Below are 19,452 nucleotides of genomic sequence, written 5' to 3' on the forward strand. Positions count from 1 at the left end.
TCGAGCAGTAGGTCTCGGTTGGCGTGGCTCGAGTTAACGCAGGGTCGGTGTGCAGGGGTTCCAGGCCGGGCTCCACGGGAACTTCGAACGCCGGCGGAGGTAGAACAACACATCGGCAAGCTCCTGTCCATGGAAACAGAAGAGAGAGAGGATTGAGAGAAAGAAACCCGAGGAAGGAGAAGAAGGGAGAGAGGCGTGGGTGCTCATCTCTCTAGCTGTAGGTTCGAACGCCGGCGGCAGACGGGAACAACAGCTCCTTGGGTCCCGGGGACGAGCTTGCCTCGATCTGGATCAGGGAGGGAGCTGGAGTCTCGACTGCGGCTTGCGATGGAGATCGAGCAGAGGAGGCTTGTCCTCGGGCTCGAGGAGGGAGGAGGTGCGGGTGACTGCGCTCGTTGGAGAAAAAATGTTGGACTGCGGCGCAAATCGAGGGAGGTGGGTGTGGTGCTGTTTGGAGGAAGGATCCCGAGGGGGATTTGGAGTGGCGACGGCTGGGAGGATGGGATATCTCCATAATTTTTAGGGTTGGTCTCTTATATAGCAAAAGAAGTTTAGGAAGGGGATAGAATGACCCTCCGATTTAGATCGGACGCTCGAAATAATTAGGGTGGGCGAGTCCAATGAATAAACGAAGACGTTTTGGGGATGTTTGGGGATGATCCGGACGCAACGGTGATGACTATCCAGGTTGGGTTTGGGGGAGTTTTCGGACGCGCACGCGAGGAGAGCCGTGGGCTGACGAGAGAGGTTACGTTGGGCCTGGCGGTAGGTAGTGGACTGTGTAGACGGTCTAGGGAGGAAAGAGAGGGAATGCCTGGCAACAGTTTTCGGGGACCAAAAATGTCCGACGATTTGACCGACTATATTGTCTCTATAGTTATCCGTTGCGGCATCAAACGGACTCCGAATGCGATGAAACTTGGCAGGCGGTCTATCTACACTATAACAACACCGAATGGCAACTTACAACCCATTGCGAGAACATTTTCTGGCCACTTATAAAATAATATTTCGAACATGCCGCGGGTGCGTGCAAGTGTGTCTGGGCTCCGAATGGACAATGGACGGAACTGGGGAAACCCGGACGGATGCAAGTTTTGAAAACATAATGATACAATGCACATGATGACACGGCAAGATGCAACACGCAAGCGAAAGACATGGCAATGACAGCGAATAACTGGAAGACACCTAGCACATCGGTCTCAGGGCGTCACAACACTCCACCACTACAAGAGGGTCTCATCCCGAGATCTAGGATGGCACCGGAGAGAAACAGAAGAGGAAGAGAAGAGGTAACTAAGTTGCTTCTTGGACAAACGAGTGAAACCACATACCTTGAGAGGTTGAACAAATTGAAAGAAAGGATACAATGAAGATGAACAAAGTTGAAAACACTCCGTTAGAAAAGAGTAACAAGGAACATTACTAGAACCTTGTAGGTTGAAAGACATAAGAAAAGGGTTACAATGGACAAGAAGTACATGCAAGCACTCCGGTTGAAACGAGATGTACAAGGAATGTTAAGGATCAATTATGACAACACTCCGGTTAAAACAAAATAGAGAAGGAGTAAGAATGATATAATTGGGGCAGCACTCCGACTGTAAATGGAAGGAATTGAATATGAACTTGACAAGATGAGAGGACTAGAATGGAGGACCCGACACTCCGGTTGAATGGATAAGCAAAGGAAAGAACATGATCTTTACAAAAATGGGATGATGGGTCGAAGAGTGCAACATCACAATGCCTTCGGAACAGAAGAATAGAAACTAGATCGTTAGGGAAGAAAGAAAGTAGAAGAAAAAGATAACTTCTAGCACCAATGAATTTGAAAGCATCCTTAGAAATAAGGATTGAATGGAGTTGTTGAAAATTAAACAACAAAATAATAAGGTTGTTGTGGGCTTATGGAAAACATCTCGAAATTTGAGGTGAAATTCGGCCACTAGCGGAAACAATAGATTGGATTGATATCAACAAGAAGACGAGAAGCTTATTTCACCGGGAGGATAAATGAAGAACTTGGGTCATTTATAAGCACCATAATTAGCAACAATCCTTAGGGAAATCTTTACGTGAAGTATAACCCAAGATAATTCCAATGAAGAGATTGATGGGTTGCAGAGGATCTCATGACCGAATTGAAAATGATGGGTTTAAAATATGTCGTTCCGGACAATTTGTGAATCATGAAGCATGAAGGGAAATTGTCAAGAATGACATAACACCACGTGAAAAGATAAGATAGAAATAGTTGCACTTTGGAATGCAAGATGAAGAATACTTGAGCTCCTCTGAAAAGAATCTCGATGAACACTTCAAGAAGGAATTAAATCCTTGATGAACCATCATGTAGAGGCTCCATGAAGAACTCCGGTAATAAAAGGATGATAGAAAGAAAGAGAAGTTGAAACACAAGGTGAAGCCTTGCGATGATTTAGATGGAGCTTCGCAATGGTATAACCGACAAAACTTAGAACTCCAGAAAGAAAGATGAACAAATGAAATCAACAATTTTGACGAACCTCTGGAATAAGGAATTAATCACTTGGATGAAACAAGAATAAGAATTACATTATGCGCATCCTTCACCAATTTAAATTGATGACAAGCAACGGATTGCATACAACTTATTCTTGTAGAAAAAGGTTAAGATAGATATAGCGCAAACTTGAGAAGGTATTGATGAAACCACCGGTAGGATTGAAACAACGAATAAATTGATATGATAACGAAGGAAGAGAAATCTTGAACAAACCACCGTAAGAATTGAAAATGAAAATAGCAAAGGCACAATTCACCGGGAAGAATTGCAAAACGAAAGAAGATACTTGAGAGAATTTAGATGCAAGTGAACGAAGAGATCCCGAGTTGATTAGAGAATACTTAAACGATGCACCGGTAAGATTTGGAGAACGAGAGCTGAAAGCTGGAATGAATAATTCTGAGATGATGGGCTCCAGAGAATCAAACAGAAAAGACTTTTGAATTGCTCCGTATGGGTGAAAAGAATTCTCAAAATCGAAAACAATTATGAGAGGATGGCAGCAAGCTAGAACCATGAATCTTCGAGAGAATGGACAAGATTGAGAGAAAAATCTTCTTCGGTCTTCAAATCCGAGAATGACGATGAGAAACAACACCATGAATTGTTGAGACACTCCAGGATGAAAATTAGAAAGGTTGAACCAATGATGAAAAGAATGTGAAAGATCTTGGAGAAGGCATATGACTGATGATAAATCATTCTTATGTCAAACTTCGAAAAGAATTTGAGGGTAGCTCCGGGGAAAAAAATAGAAGAGTCAGGTAAGATCTTGGGAAAAGACCTGTGGGTTAGGGCCCACTCAAAAGATACACCTTTGGAATGATTTTGAAGAGAGATCGCACCGGATGAATTAAATGGCTTGAATGAGATAACAACCTTGAAATAACTTGAACGGATCGAGAATGTAACCGTGAATCTTCTGAGATATCTTCAGCACTCCGGAACAATTGAATAACGAGAAGTGGATGATTAAGAGGTTCACCGGCATGATAAAGCATTTGAAACAAGGAAAGTATATGATTGATAAAGCTTGAATTGAATCTACCGGAGAAGAAAAATAATGAAGAATGATGAACTTGAAGCTCCGTTAGAATCTTCCTGAGAATCATCGGGTAAGAACTTTGACAGAAAAGAATGGAGAGGCTTCCCATCAATAAAAAAATACTTGATTAAGAAATCTGAGTCCTTGAAGAAAAGGGTGGGAGGGCCGGAAAACAAAGGCAACTTGGGGACAAATGAAACAAACAACGTTGGGAAAACTGAGAGGTGATCTTACGGATGTTGAAAATGATCGGATCCACTTGAAGAGGAGCACGCCGGTTGGAAAAGAATTAACATGAAAATCTCGATAAACAAGAAGTATTAGTACTCCCACAGAAATATGAGAACGCCGCTTAGAAAGAAGCATGGAATCAACATTTGACTTCGAAGCAACTCGAATACCACAACAAAACAAAACAAGGATTGGCCTGCAGAATAAGCCGAAAACAAACATATGACAGATCCCATATCGTATCATGTGTCTGTTGGAAAGATTATTCTAGGAGCTACTTGAATTCCCACTTATAAACTCCCGAAACTTTCTGTTTATGCAATCTGGTGTTGGGGATACATGGGAAGCATAATATCTCACCCAAACTAACAATCCCTACATCCAGCTGTATCCATCCTTCAACACATAACCAAGAAACCTTTGGAAATCATGTACCTCAACCTTCGAAAAGCATCCGTTATACGAGTTATGGAAATACTCCTGAACTCCCGCCCCAGTATTGGGTGGCGTCGAGGTTACTCACCAACAACTGCATAAAAGAGATTTTCGATGTCGGCGAAACTCAGGTATTCCAGAACTGCAATGATAAAATTGTGACGACAACACCTCAGAGCTCAACTCCCTGGGACACTGCCACAACCCCTAAATGTCAGGAGGCACCAAGACCAATGTTCTCGTCACAAAACTATCGAAACAATTCCAAGATACCCGCGTGATCCTAAATTTTTTTCATGAAATTTGAGGAGAGGAGAGTCAAAACTTCTACATCAGGAGGCCTCACTAGAGCGACGAAGGGACTGAGGAGTAAAAAGAATCCTACTCTCTGATATATATAATCCTAAGACTCAAAACATTTTGTTCTAGACTCAACAACGTTAGCGATTCGATCTAGCAGGGGGCTCCTAAGTCGGGGATGGCTCTGATTATCAACTTGTAACACGCACAATGCGGCTCTATCTCCCACGTGTCGAGGCACGACTTAGAGGCATAACCGCATGGTGGTTTAGTCGCAAGTGGGGTAATCTTCACACAATCCCATGTACTGAATAAGAAGGGGATAAAGAGTTGCCTTACAATCGCCACTACACACAAATAACAAGTTAAACATACATGATCCAGAATACAATCAAGGTCCGACTACGGAACCAAAATAAAAGAAGAGAACCCCAAATGCTAGATCCCCGATGGTCCCAACTGGGCTCCACTATTGATCAATAGGAAATGAAACAAAACAACGATCAAGATCTTCATCAAGCTCCCACTTGAGCTCGGTTGCGTCACCTGCACTGGTATCATCGGCACCTGCAACTATTTGGAAGTATCCATGAGTCACGAGGACTCAGCAATCTCACACCCGCGAGATCAAGACTATTTAAGCTTATGGGTAGGAAAGGGTAGTGAGGTGGAGATGCAGCAAGCACTAAGCAAATATGGTGGCTAAATTACGCAAATAAGAGCGAGAAGAGAAGCAGCGCACGACCGTGAACTAGAAGTGATCAAGAAGTGATCCTGAAACTACTTACGTTCAAGCATAACACAAGACCGTGTTCACTTCCCGAACTCCGCCGAAAAGAGACCATCACGGCTACACACGCGGTCGATTCATTTTAATTAAGTTAAGTGTCAAGTTCTCTACAACCAGAAATTAACAAATTCCCATCTGCCACATAACCGCGGGCATGACTCTCGAAAGTTTATACCCTGCAGGGGTGTCCCAACTTAGCCCATCACAAGCTCTCATGGTCAAGGAAGGATATTCCTTCTCCCGAGAAGACCCGATCAGTCTCGGAATCCCGGTTACAAGACATTTCGACAATGGTAAAAACAAGACCAGTAAAGCCACCCGATGTGTCGACAATCCCGATAGGAGTCGCACGTATCTCGTTCTCAGGGCAACACCGAATGAGACAAGCTACGAGTAAAACCAGACCTCGAGTTTCCTCGAGGTGGCCTCGCAGGCGGCTCGGTTCGGACCAACATTTAGAGAAGCAATGGCCTGGGTGGTTTAAAATAAAGATGACCCTTGGGAGCGCGACTCCCAAGGGAAAGTAGGTGGTGGTGAGGCAAATGGTAAAAGCAAGGTTGGGCCTTGCTAGAGGAGTTTTATTCAAAGCGAACTGTCAAGGGGTTCCCATAACACCCAACCGCGTAAGGAACGCAAAAATCAAGGAACATAACACAAGTATGACGGAAACTAGGGCGGCAAGAGTGTTACAAAAAACCAGGCATAAGGCCGAGCCTTCCACCCTTTACCAAGTATATAGATGCAATAATTAAAATAAGAGATATTGTGATATCCCAACATATCCATGTTCCAACATGGAACAAACTTCAGCTTCACCTGCAACTAACAACGCTATAAGAGGGGCTGAGAAACAGTGGTAACTTAGCCAAATAACGGTTTGCTAGGAAGGAGGGTTAGAGGCTTGACAAGGCAATATGGGAGGCATGATATAACAAGTGGTAGGTAGCGCGACATAGCGATAGAGCGAACAACTAGCAAGCAAAGATAGAAGTGATATCGAGGGTATGGTCATCTTGCCTAAGATCCCGCAAGGAAGAAGAACGAGTCCATGAAGAAGACAAACAGACGAAGTCAAACGAATCCTCACAAACGCGACGTTATCGGAACTAACCCGAAGAAGAAACACCAGAAAGAAGCAAACAATCATGGTAAACAACCATCACATAATCATGGCACGATGCACAACCAAGTATGATGCATGTCCGGTTTAATGAGGCATGGCATGGCAAAGTGCACAAGCAAAACTACAAGTTAAGTGGAGCTCAATATGCAATGAGTTTCATATTGACGAAACACCACAACAATTATTCAGTTCTCTCCCGTCTAAGTACTCAACAATATTAAATGTTGGTTAGCATGGCAAGGGGTGAAGCATAGTAAAACTACTTAACTAGGCAAGTTTAAATGAGGCCGGAACAACAAACAACAAGTCCGGAGAATCCCCATATGCAAATTATGGATTTGCTACTGTTTTGCCCTAAACCATATTTTAGAGTTGTTTAACATACAAGATGAAAGCACCATGTTAAACTAGGAATTTTTCTACCCCATTTACATATAAAGTCTATTAAATTTGGAGCTACTGTTATTTAGTTATGAAATAAAGCATTTTAGCATGGCAATAGGCAAATTTAAACAAACAACAATTTAACCATTTTAAACATGGGTGAAAGTGGCATATTATGAAACTAGGCGAAAATCTAAGCATTTTACATATATAAAAACATTTTAATCCGATGCACGGTTGTGGAATTATTAAATGCATGGTCATGAAGGGGTTTACTGTAAATCTGCCAACTCTGGATAATCAGATAAATCGCTGAAAGAAAAAAAAGGAGGGCTGAAACTGGCTAGCCCAATAGGAGGAAAAAAAAGAGGAGGGGCACTGGGTGTGGCCTCACCCAGGACAAGGCCCAAGCTGATGGAGAGGCCAAGTGGGCCGGCTCACTTGTTGGATCGGGTCGACGCAGGCCCGGTGTGGTCAACGCACGCACGCGCTCGTGCCTCGACGGACGCAACATAGGGCGGGGTCGTCCTGCTTGTGCACGGGTGAAGCAGAGGGGCGAGCAAGGCGCCGGTGGCTGGGAGCAGAGCTTCGGTGAGCGGGGTGAAGGGGCAGCGAGGTCTTGGGCGTCTGGATCCACCGGACCGAGACGAGGCAAGGGGCGCCATGGATGCGGGTGATGCTGCTCCTTCCTGTTCAACAGGGAAGGGGAGAGCAGGGGAGGTCAGAGAGGGCAAAAGAGAGAGAGAAGGGGACGCACGACAGCGGGGTCTCATCGGCGAGGTCCAGCATGGGACGATGCGGACGGGAGGCCATGTGGACTGGGAGTGGCTGGGCTGTGGTCGACGGAAGCCGGACTTGGTGCGAGCTTCCGGCGACGAGGCGTGAAGCAGGGAGTCGATGAGGAGGCATCGGGCGTGTAACACGGGCGGCTGCTCGCTGGTCTTGCGCGGTCGCTGGAGATGGGCTTGCTCGAGCAGCAGGTCTCGGTTGGCGTGGCTCGAGTCAACGTAGGGTCGGTGTGCAGGGGTTCCAGGCCAGGCTCCACGAGAACTTTGAACGCCCGCGGAGGTAGAACAACACGGCGACGAGCTCCTGTCCATGGAAACAGAAGAGAGAGAGGATTGAGAGAAAGAAACCCGAGGAAGGAGAAGAAGGGAGAGAGGGATGGGTGCTCATCTTTCTAGCTGTAGGTTTGAATACTGGCGGCAGACGGGAACGGCGGCTCCCTGGGGCTCAGGGATAAGCTTGCCTCGATCTGGATCGGGGAGGGAGCTGGAGGCGCGACTGAGGCTTGCGATGGAGATCGAGCAGAGGAGGCATGTCCTCGGGCTCGAGGAGGGAGGAGGTGCAGGTGACTGCGCTCATTGGAGAAAAAATGTTGGACTACGGCGCAAATCGAGGGAGGTGGCTGCGGTGCTGGTTGGAGGAAGGACACCGAGGGGGATTTGGAGTGGCGGCGGCTGGGAGGATGGGACATCTCCCTAAGTTTAGGAAGGGGCTAGAATGACCCTCCGATTTAGATCGAACGCTCGAGATAATTAGGGTGGGCGAGTCCAACGAATAAACAAAGACGTTTTAGGGATGTTTGGGGATGATCGAGACCCAACGGTGACGACTATCCGGGTTGGGTTCGGGGGAGTTCTCGGACGCGTGCGCAAGGAGAGCCGCGGGTTGACGAGAGAGGTTAGGTTGCTCCTGGCGGTAGGTAGTGGACTGTGTAGACGGTCTAGGGAGGAAAGAGAGGGAAAGCCCGACAACAGTTTTCGGGGACCGAAAACATCCGACGATTTGACCAACTATATTGTCGCTATAGTTATCTGTTGGCGCATCAAACGGACTACGAATATGACGAAACTTGGCAGGCGGCCTATCTACACTATAGAAACACCGCATGCCAACTTTCAACCCATTCCGAGAACATTTTCCAGCCACTTATAAAATAATATTTCGGACATGCCGCGGGCGCGTGCGAGTGTGTCTGGGCTCCGAACGGACAACAGACGGAACCGGGGAAACCCGGACGGATGCAAGTTTTGAAAACATGATGATACAATGCACATGATGACATGGCAAGATGCAACACGCAAGCGAAAGAAATGGCAACGACAATGAATAACTGGAAGACACCTGGCGCATCAGTCTCGGGGCGTCACAAGGGTCCATAACTTGAGGATTATCCTCATTGCCGCATAGAAGAATTACGTCCTGGAAGCACCGCTAGGTGCCAAACCTGCTGCAGGAGCATCGCTAGATGTTATGAACGTCTGGCAGAGCAAAGCTGATGACTACTCGATTGTTCAGTGTGCCATGCTTTATGGCTTAGAACCGGGACTTCAATGACGTTTTGAATGTCAGGGAGCATATGACATGTTCCAGGAGTTGAAGTTAATATTTAAAGCAAATGCCCGGATTGAGAGATATGAAGTCTCCAATAAGTTCTACAGCTGCAAGATGGAAGAGAATAGTTCTGTTAGTGAGCGTATACTCAAAATGTCTGGGTATAAAAATCACTTGATTCAACTGGGAGTTAATCTTTCGGATGACAGTGTCATTGACAGAATTCTTCAATCACTGTAACCAAGCTACAAGAGCTTCGTGATGAACTATAATATGCAAGGGATGGATAAGACAATTCCCGAGCTCTTCGCGATGCTAAAGGCTGCGGAGGTAGAAATCAAGAAGGAGCATCAAGTGTTGATGGTCAACAAGACCACCAGTTTCAAGAAAAAGGGTAAAGGGAAGAAGGGGAACTTCAAGAAGAACAACAAGCCAATTGCTGCTCAAGTGAAGAAACCCAAGTCTGGACCTAGGCCTGAAACTTAGTGCTTCTACTGCAAAGGGACTGGTCACTAGAAGCGGAACTGCCCCAAGTATTTGGCGGATAAGAAGGATGGCAAGGTGAACAAAGGTATATGTGATATACATGTTATTGATGTGTACCTTACTAATGCTCGCAGTAGAACCTGGGTATTTGATACTGGTTCTGTTGCTAATATTTGCAACACAAAACAGGGGCTACGGATTAAGCGAAGATTGGCTAAGGACGAGGTGACGATGCGCGTGGGAAATGGTTCCAAAGTCGATGTGATCGCGGTCGGCACACTACCTCTACATCTACCTCCAGTATTAATTTTAGACATGAATAATTGTTATTTGGTGCCAGCGTTGAGCATGAACATTATATCTGGATCTTGTTTAATGTGAGACGGTTATTCATTTAAATCTAAGAATAATGGTTGTTCTGTTTATATGAGTAATATCTTTTATGGTCATGCACCCTTGAAGAGTGGTCTATTTTTGATGAATCTCGATAGTAGTGATACACATATTCATAATATTGAAGCTAAAAGATGCAGAGTTGATAATGATAGTGCAACTTATTTGTGGCACTGCCGTTTAGGTCATATTGGTGTAAAGCGCATGAAGAAACTCCATTCTGATGGACTTCTAGAATCACTTGATTATGAATCACTTGGTACTTGTGAACCATTCCTCATGGGCAAGATGACTAAAACACCGTTCTCCGGAACTATGGAGCGAGCAACAGATTTGTTGGGAATCATACATACTGATGTATGTGGTCCGATGAATGTTGAGGCTCGCGGCGGGTATCGTTATTTTCTTACCTTCACAAATGATTTGAGAAGATATGGGTATATCTACTTCATGAAACATAAGTCCGAAACATTTGAAAAGTTCAAGGAATTTCAGAGTGAAGTGGAAAATCATTGTAACAAGAAAATAAAGTTTCTACGATCTGATCGTGGAGGAGAATATTTGAGTTACGAGTTTGGTCTTCATTTGAAACAATGCGGAATAGTTTCGCAACTCATGCTACCCAGAACACCACAGCGTAATGGTGTGTCCGAACATCGTAATCATACTTTACTAGATATGGTGCGATATATGATGTCTCTTACTGATTTACCGCTATCGTTTTGGGGTTATGCTTTAGAGACGGCTGCATTCACGTTAATTAGGGCACCATCTAAATCCGTTGAGACGACGCCTTATGAACTGTGGTTTGGCAAGAAACCAAAGTTGTCGTTTCTTAAAGTTTGGGGTTGCGATGCTTATTTGAAAAAGCTTCAACCTGATAAGCTCGAACTCAAATCGGAGAAATGTGTCTTCATAGGATACCCAAAGGAGACTATTGGGTACACCTTCTATCACAGATCTGAAGGCAAGACATTCGTTGCTAAGAATGGATCCTTTCTAGAGATGAAGTTTCTCTCGAAAGAAGTGAGTGGGAGGAAAGTAGAACTTGATGAGGTAACTGTACCTGCTCCCTTATTGGAAAGTAGTTCATCACAGAAATCTGTTCTTGTGACTCCTACACCAATTAGTGAGGAAGCTAGTGATGTGGATCATGTAACTTCAGATCAAGTTACTACCGAACCTCATAGGTCAACCAGAGTAAGATCCGCACCAGAGTGGTACGGTAATCCTATTCTGGAAGTCATGTTACTTGACCATGACGAACCTACGAACTATGAGGAAGCGATGATGAGCCCAAATTCCGCAAAATGGCTTGAGGCCATGAAATCTGAGATGGGATCCATGTATGAGAACAAAGTGTGAACTTTGGTTGACTTGCCCGATGATCGGCAATCCATCAAGAATAAATGGATCTTCAAGAAGAAGACTGATGCTAACGGTAATGTTACTGTCTACAAAGCTTGACTTGTTGCGAAAGGTTTTCGACAAGTTCAAGGAGTTGACTACGATGAGACCTTCTCACCCGTAGTGATGCTTAAGTCCGCCCGAATCATGTTAGCAATTGCCGCATTTTATGATTATGAAATTTGGCAAATGGATGTAAAGACTGCATTCCTGAATGAATTTCTGGAAGAAGAGTTGTATATGATGCAAATTGAAGGTTTTATCGATCCAAAGGGTGCTAACAAAGTGTGCAAACTCCAGTGATCCATCTATGGACTGGTGCAAGCATCTCGGAGTTGGAATAACCGTTTTTGATAGTGTGATCAAAGCATATGGTTTTATACAGACTTTTGGAGAAGCTTGTCTTTACAAGAAAGTGAGTGGGAGCTCTATAGCATTTCTAATATTATATGTGGATGACATATTGCTGATTGGAAATGATATAGAATTTATGGATAGCATAAAAGGATACTTGAATAAGAGTTTTTCAATGAAATACCTCAGTGAAGCTGCTTATATATTGGGCATCAAGATCTATAGAGGTAGATCAAGACGCTTGATTGGACTTTCACAAAGCACATACCTTGATAAAATTTTGAAGAAGTTCAAAATGGATCAAGCAAAGAACGGGTTCTCGCATGTGTTACAAGGTGTGAAGTTGAGTCAGACTCAATGCCCGACCAGTGCAGAAGATAGAGAGAAAATGAAAGATGTTCGCTATGCTTCAGCATAGGCTCTATCATGTATGCAATGCTGTGTACTAGACCTGATGTGTGCCTTGCTATTATTTTAGCAGGGAGGTACCAAAGTAATCCAGGAGTGGATCACTGGACAACGGTCAAGAACATCCTGAAATACCTGAAAAGGACTAAGGATATGTTTCTCGTTTATGGAGGTGTCAAGGAGCTCGTCGTAAATAGTTACGTAGATGCAAGCTTTGACACTGATCCGGATGACCCTAAGTCACAAACCGGATACATGTTTTTATTGAATGGTGGAGCTATCAGTTGGTGTAGTTCTAAGCAAAGCGTCGTGGCAGGATCTACGTGTGAAGCAGAATACATAGCTGCTTCAGAAGCAGCAAATGAAGGAGTCTGGATGAAGGAGTTCATATCCGATCTAGGTGTCATACCTAGTGCATCGGGCCAATGAAAATATTTTGTGACAATACTGGTGCAATTGCCTTGGCAAAGGAATCCAGGTTTCACAAAAGAACCAAGCACATCAAGAGATGCTTCAATTCCATCCGCGATCAAGTCAAGGAGGGAGACATAGAGATTTGCAAGATACATATGGATCTGAATGTTGCAGACCCGTTGACTAAGCCTCTCTCACGAGCAAAACATGATCAGCACCAAGACTCCATGGGTGTTAGAATCATTACTGTGTAATCCAGATTATTGACCCTAGTGCAAGTGGGAGACTGAAGGAAATATGCCCTAGAGGCAATAATAAAGTTGTTATTTATATTTCCTTATATCATGATAAATGTTTATTATTGATGCTAGAATCGTATTAACCGGAAACTTAGTACTTTTGTGAATACATAGACAAATAGAGTGTCACTAGTTTGCCGCTACTTGACTAGCTCGGTGAGTCAATGATGGTTATGTTACCTAACCATAGACATGTGTTGTCATTTGATTAACGGGATCACATCATTAGAGAATGATGTGATTGACTTGACCCATCCGTTAGCTTAGCACGATGATCGTTTAGTTTGTTGCTATTGCTTTCTTCATGACTTATACATGTTCCTATGACTATGAGATTATGCAACTCCCGAGTACCGGACGAACACTTTGTGTGCTACTAAACGTCACAACGTAACTGGGTGATTATAAAGGTTCTCCATAGGTGTCTCCGATGGTACTTGTTGAGTTGGCATAGATCGAGATTAGGATTTGTCACTCCGATTGTCGGAGAGGTATCTCCGGGCCCTCTCGATAATGCCATCACTATAAGCCTTGCAAGCATTGTGACTAATGAGTTAGTTGCGGGATGATGTATTACGGAACGAGTAAAGAGACTTGCCGGTAACGATATTGAACTAGGTATGAGGATACCGACGATCGAATCTCGGGCAAGTAACATACCGATGACAAAGGGAACAACGTATGTTGTTATGCGGTTTGACCGATAAAGATCTTCATAGAATATGTAGGATCCAATATGAGCATCCAGGTTCCACTATTGGTTATTGACCGGAGATGAGTCTCGGTCATGTCTACATAGTTCTCGAACCTGTAAGGTCCGCATGCTTAACGTTCGGTGACAATCGATATTATGAGTTTATGTGTTTTGATGTATCGAAGGTAGTTTGGAGTCCCGGATGATATCGGGGACATGACGAGGAGTCTCGAAATGGTCGAGACGTAAAGATCGATATATTGGACAACTATATTCGGACATCGGAAAGGTTCCGGATGGTTTCGGAGAAAAACTAGAGTGCCGAAGGGGTTACCGGAACCCGGTAGGGAAGTATTGGGCCTTAGTGGGACTGAGGGGAGAGAGAGGGAAGCTGCCCAGGAGGTGGCGCGCCCCCTCCCATGAGGAGTCCGAATTGGACTAGGGGAGGGGGCACGGCCCCTCTTTCCCTCTCAATCTCCCTCTCTTTCCTTCCCCCTTCCCCCTTCCTAGTAGGACTAGGAAAGGATGAATCCTACTCCTACTAGGAGGAGGATTCCTCCTCTCCTTGGGGCGCACCAAGGCCGGCTGGCCTCCCCCTTGCTCCTTTATATACAGGGGCAGGGGGCACCTAAAGACACACAAGTTGATTGTTCCAAGCCGTGTGCGGTGCCCCCCTCCACCATAATCCACCTCGATCATATCGTAGCAGTGCTTAGGCGAAGCCCTGCGTTGGTAGCAACAACATCACCATCATCACACTGTCGTGTTGACGGAACTCTCCCGCAAAGCTCTGCTAGATCGGAGTTCGTGGGATGTCATCGAGCTGAACGTGTGCTGAACTCGGAGGTTCCGTGCGTTTGGTACTTGGATCGGTCAGATCGTGAAGACGTACGACTACATCAACCGCGTTCTCATAACGCTTCCGCTTACGGTCTACGAAGGTACGTGGAAGATACTCTCCCCTCTCGTTGCTATGCATCACCATGATCTTGCATGTGCGTGGGAAAATTTTGAAATTACTACGTTCCCCAATAGTGGCATCTGAGCCAGGTTTATGCGTAGATGTTATATGCATGAGTAGAACACAAAGGAGTTGTGGGCGTGGGTATATACATATTGCTGGCTGATACGTCCATTTTGCATCATGCTTTTATATCAATATTTATTGCATTATGGGCTGATATTTAACATTATGTCACAATACTTATGGCTATTCTCTCTTATTTTACAAGGTTTACATAAGGAGGGAGAATGCCGGCAGCTGGAATTCTGGGCTGGAAAAGGAGCAAATATTAGAGACCTATTCTGCACAACTCCAAAAGTCCTAAAACTCCACGGAACACCTTATAATAAATAATGAAATATCCTCGCCAAAGATGAAGACCAGGGGGCCCACACCCTTCTCACGAGGGTGGCCCCCCCTAGGGCGCGCCCCCCTACCTCGTGGGCCCCCTGGTGGCTCTCCGATGACCATCTTCTCCTATGTGAAGCCTTTCGTCGAGAAAAAAAAGAAGCAACCTTTCGGGACGAAACTCCGCCGCCACAAGGCGGAACCTTGGCGGATCCAATCTAGAGCTCCGGCAGAGCTGTTCTGTCAGGGAAACTTCCCTCCCGGAGGGGGAAATCATTGCCATCATCATCACCGACGCTCCTCTCATCAGGAGAGGGCAATGTCCATGAACATCTTCATCAGCACCATCTCATCTCAAAACCCTAGTTCATCTCTTGTATCCAATTCTTGTCTCCAAGTCCGGGATTGGTGCTAGTAGGTTGCTAGTGGTGTTAATTACTCTTTGTAGTTGATGCTAGTTGGTTTAATTGGTGGAAGATCATATGTTCAAATCCTATATGCATATCATTACCCCTCTAATTATGAACATGTTTATGCTTTGTGAGTAGTTACGTTTGTTCCTGAGGACAAGGGAGAAGTCTTGCTATTAGTAGTCATGTGAATTTGGTATTCGTTCGATATTTTGATGAGATGTATGTTGTCTAGCCTCTAGTGGTATTATGTGAACGTCGACTACATAACACTTAACCATTATTTGGGCCTAGAGGAAGGCATTGGGAAGTAATAAGTAGATGATGGGTTGCTAGAGTGATAGAAGCTTAAACCCTAGTTTATGCGTTGCTTTGTAAGGGGCTGATTTGGATCCATATGTTTCATGCTATGGTTAGGTTTACCTTAATACTTTTGTTGTAGTTGCGGATGCTTGCAATAGAGGTTAATCATAAGTGGGATGCTTGTTCAAGTAAGAATAGCACCCAAGCACCGGTCCACCCACATGTCAAATTATCAAAGTACCGAATGCGAATCATATGAACGTGATGAAAACTAGCTTGACGATATTCCCATGTGTCCTCGGGAGAGCTTTTCCTTATATAAGAGTTTGTCCAGGCTTGTCCTTTGCTACAAAAAAAGATTGGGCCACCTTGTTGCACTTTATTTACTTTTTTTATTTGTTGCCCGTTACAAATTATCTCATCACAAAACTATCTGTTACCACTTATTTCAGTACTTGCAGAGAATACCTTGCTGAAAACCGTTTATCATTTCCTTCTGCCCCTCGTTGGATTCGACACTCTTACTTATCGAACGGACTACGATAGATCCCCTATACTTGTGGGTCATCAAGACTCTTTTCTGGCGCCGTTGCTGGGGAGTGAAGCGCCTTTGCTAGGTGGAATTTGGTAAGGAAAAATTTATATAGTGTGCTGAAATTTACTGTCACTTGTTACTATGGAAAGTAATCCTCTGAGGGGCTTGTTCGGGGTATCTTCACCCCGACCAGTAGAGCAAAGAGTTGCTCCTCAACCTACTGAACCTATTGAAAATGAAATTCCTTATGAGTATCCTTCGAGTATAATAGAAAAACTGCTAGCTAATCCTTTTACAGGAGATGGAACAAAGCATCCTGATGAACACCTAATATATGTGGATGAAGTTTGTGGATTATTTAATCTTGCAGGTATTCCCGATGATGTTGCTAAGAAGAAGGTCTTCCCTTTATCTTTGAAGGGAGACGCATTGACATGGTATAGGCTATGTGATGATATGGGATCATGGAACTATAGAAGATTGAAATTGGATTTTCATCAAAAGTATTACCCTATGCATCTTGTTCATCGTGATCGCAATTATATATATAATGTTTGGCCTCGCAAAGGAGAAAGCATCGCTCAAGCTTGGGGGAGGCTTAAATCAATGTTATATTCATTGCCCCAATCATGAGCTTCCAAGAGAAACAATTATTCAAAAAATTTATGCTCGGCTTTCTGATTACAATCGCACCATGCTTGATACTTCTTGTGCTGACTCTTTTATGATGAAGACTATTGAATTCAAATGGGATTTATTGGATAGAATTAAACGCAACTATGAAGATTGGGACCTTGACAATGGTAAGGAGTCAGGTATGACACCTAAGTTTGATTGTGTTAAATCTTTTATGGATACCGATATTTTCTGTAAGTTTAGCACTAAATATGGACTTGATTCTGAGATAGTAGCTTCTTTCTGTGAATCTTTTGCTACTTATGTTGATCTCCCTAAGGAGAAGTGGTTTAAATACCATCCTCCCATAGAAGTAAAAGTAGCCGCACCTATTAAAGTTGAAGAAAAGACTGTCACTTATAATGATCCTATTGTACCTACTTGTTATGTTGAGAAACCACCTTTCCCTGTTAGGATAAAGGATCATGCTAAAGCTTCAACTGTGGTTCGTAAAAGCAATACTAAAACATATACACCTCCCGAGCAAGTTAAAGTTGAACCTAATATTGCTATTGTTAAAGAGCTCTTGTCTGATAATATTGATGGGTATGTTATTCAGTTTTGCGGTGAAACTGCTAGAATTGCTACACCTTGTGCTAAAGATAAACATAGACCTGTGGTAGGCGTGCCTATTATTTCTGTTAAAATAGGAGATCATTGTTATTATGGCTTATGTGATATGGGTGCTAGTGCTAGTGTTATACCTTATGACTTGTATAAAGAAATCAAGCATGAAATTGCACCTGCTGAGTTAGAAGATATTGATGTCACAATTAAACTTGCTAATAGAGATACTATTTCAGCAATGGGAATTGTTAGAGATGTTGAAGTCTTGTGCGGGAAAACTAAATATCCTGCTGATTTTCTTGTTCTTAGTTCTCCACAAGATAGCTTTTGTCCCATTATATTTGGTAGACCCTTCTTGAATACAGTTACTGCTAGGATAGACTGCGAAAAGAATGTTGTTACTATTGGCTTGGATGATATGACTCATGAGTTTAATTTATCTAAATTTAGTAAACAACACCACGAAGAAGAATTGCCTAGTAAGGATGAAATTATTGGTCTTGCTTCTATTGCCGTACCTCCTAATGATCCTTTAGAACAATATTTGCTAGACAATGAGATTGACATGTTTATGAATGAAAGAAGGGAAATAGATGAAGTATTCTCTAAACAAGAACCTATGCTAAAACACAATTTTCTTGTTGAAATCCTAGGGGATCCTCCTCCACCTAAGGGTGATCCCGTGTTTGAGCTTAAACCATTGCCTGATAATCTTAAATATGCTTATCTTGATGAAAAGAAGATATATCCTGTTATTATTAGTGCTAACCTTTCAGAGCATGAAGAAGAAAGATTATTGAAAACTCTGAAGAAGCACCGTGCTACTATTGGATATACTCTTGATGATCTTAAGGGCATTAGTCCCACTCTATGTCAACATAAAATAAATTTAGAAGCAGATGCCAAACCAGTTCGTGATCCTCAATGACGTGTGAATCCTAAAATGAAAGAAGTGGTAAGAAAAGAAATACTAAAGCTTCTAGAGGCAGGTATAATTTATCCCGTTGCTGATAGTCAGTGGGTAAGTCCTTTTCATTGTGTCCCTAAGAAGGGAGGTATTACTATTTTTCCCAATGATAAAGATGAATTGATTCCACGAAGAATTATTACCGGTTATAGGACGGTAATTGATTTCCGCAAATTAAATAAGGCTACTGAGAAAGATCATTACCCCTTACCTTTTATTGATCAAATGCTAGAAAGATTATGCAAACATACACATTACTTCTTTCTAGATGGTTATTCTAGTTTCTCTCAAATACCTGTGTCAGCTAAAGATCAATCAAAGACTAGTTTCACATGCCCTTTTGGTACTTTTGCTTATAGACGTATGCCTTTTGGTTTATGTAATGCACCTACTACCTTTCAAAGATGCATGATGGCTATATTCTCTGAATTTTGTGAAAATATTTGTGAGGTTTTCATGGACGACTTTTCCGTCTATGGATCTTCTTTTCATGATTGCTTGAGAAATCTTGATCGAGTTTTGCAGAGATGTGAAGAAACTGTCGGAGTAATGGGCCACGGGTAGGCTAACCCGAGTCCCAGAACCTTTCAAGACAACGGGCAGGCTGCGCCCCTCAAGACCCCAGGACAAAGAGCCGCCTTCTGAGAAGTCGGTGGCGAGGCAACCGGCTGGCCACTCTGTAACGCCCTCGATACGGCTATATCTCCCACATGTCGAAGCACGACTTAGAGGCATAACCGCATTGAAAGCAATGTCGCAAGTGAGGTAATCTTCACACAACCCATGTAATACATAAGGGAAAGAGATACATAGTTGGCTTACAATCGCCACTTCACACAATTACATGAATAAAGCATTACATCATCCAAATACAATCAAGGTCCGACTATGGAACCAAAATAAAAGAAGAACCCCAAATGCGACATGGTCCCCGATCGACCCCAACTGGGCTCCACTACTGATCAACTAGAACGGAACAACACAAAGTGACAA

Source organism: Triticum urartu, chromosome 6A (genome assembly GCF_056163025.1).
Source record: "Triticum urartu cultivar PI428250 chromosome 6A, HENAU_Tu73, whole genome shotgun sequence".
NCBI classification, from domain to species: domain Eukaryota; kingdom Viridiplantae; phylum Streptophyta; class Magnoliopsida; order Poales; family Poaceae; genus Triticum; species Triticum urartu.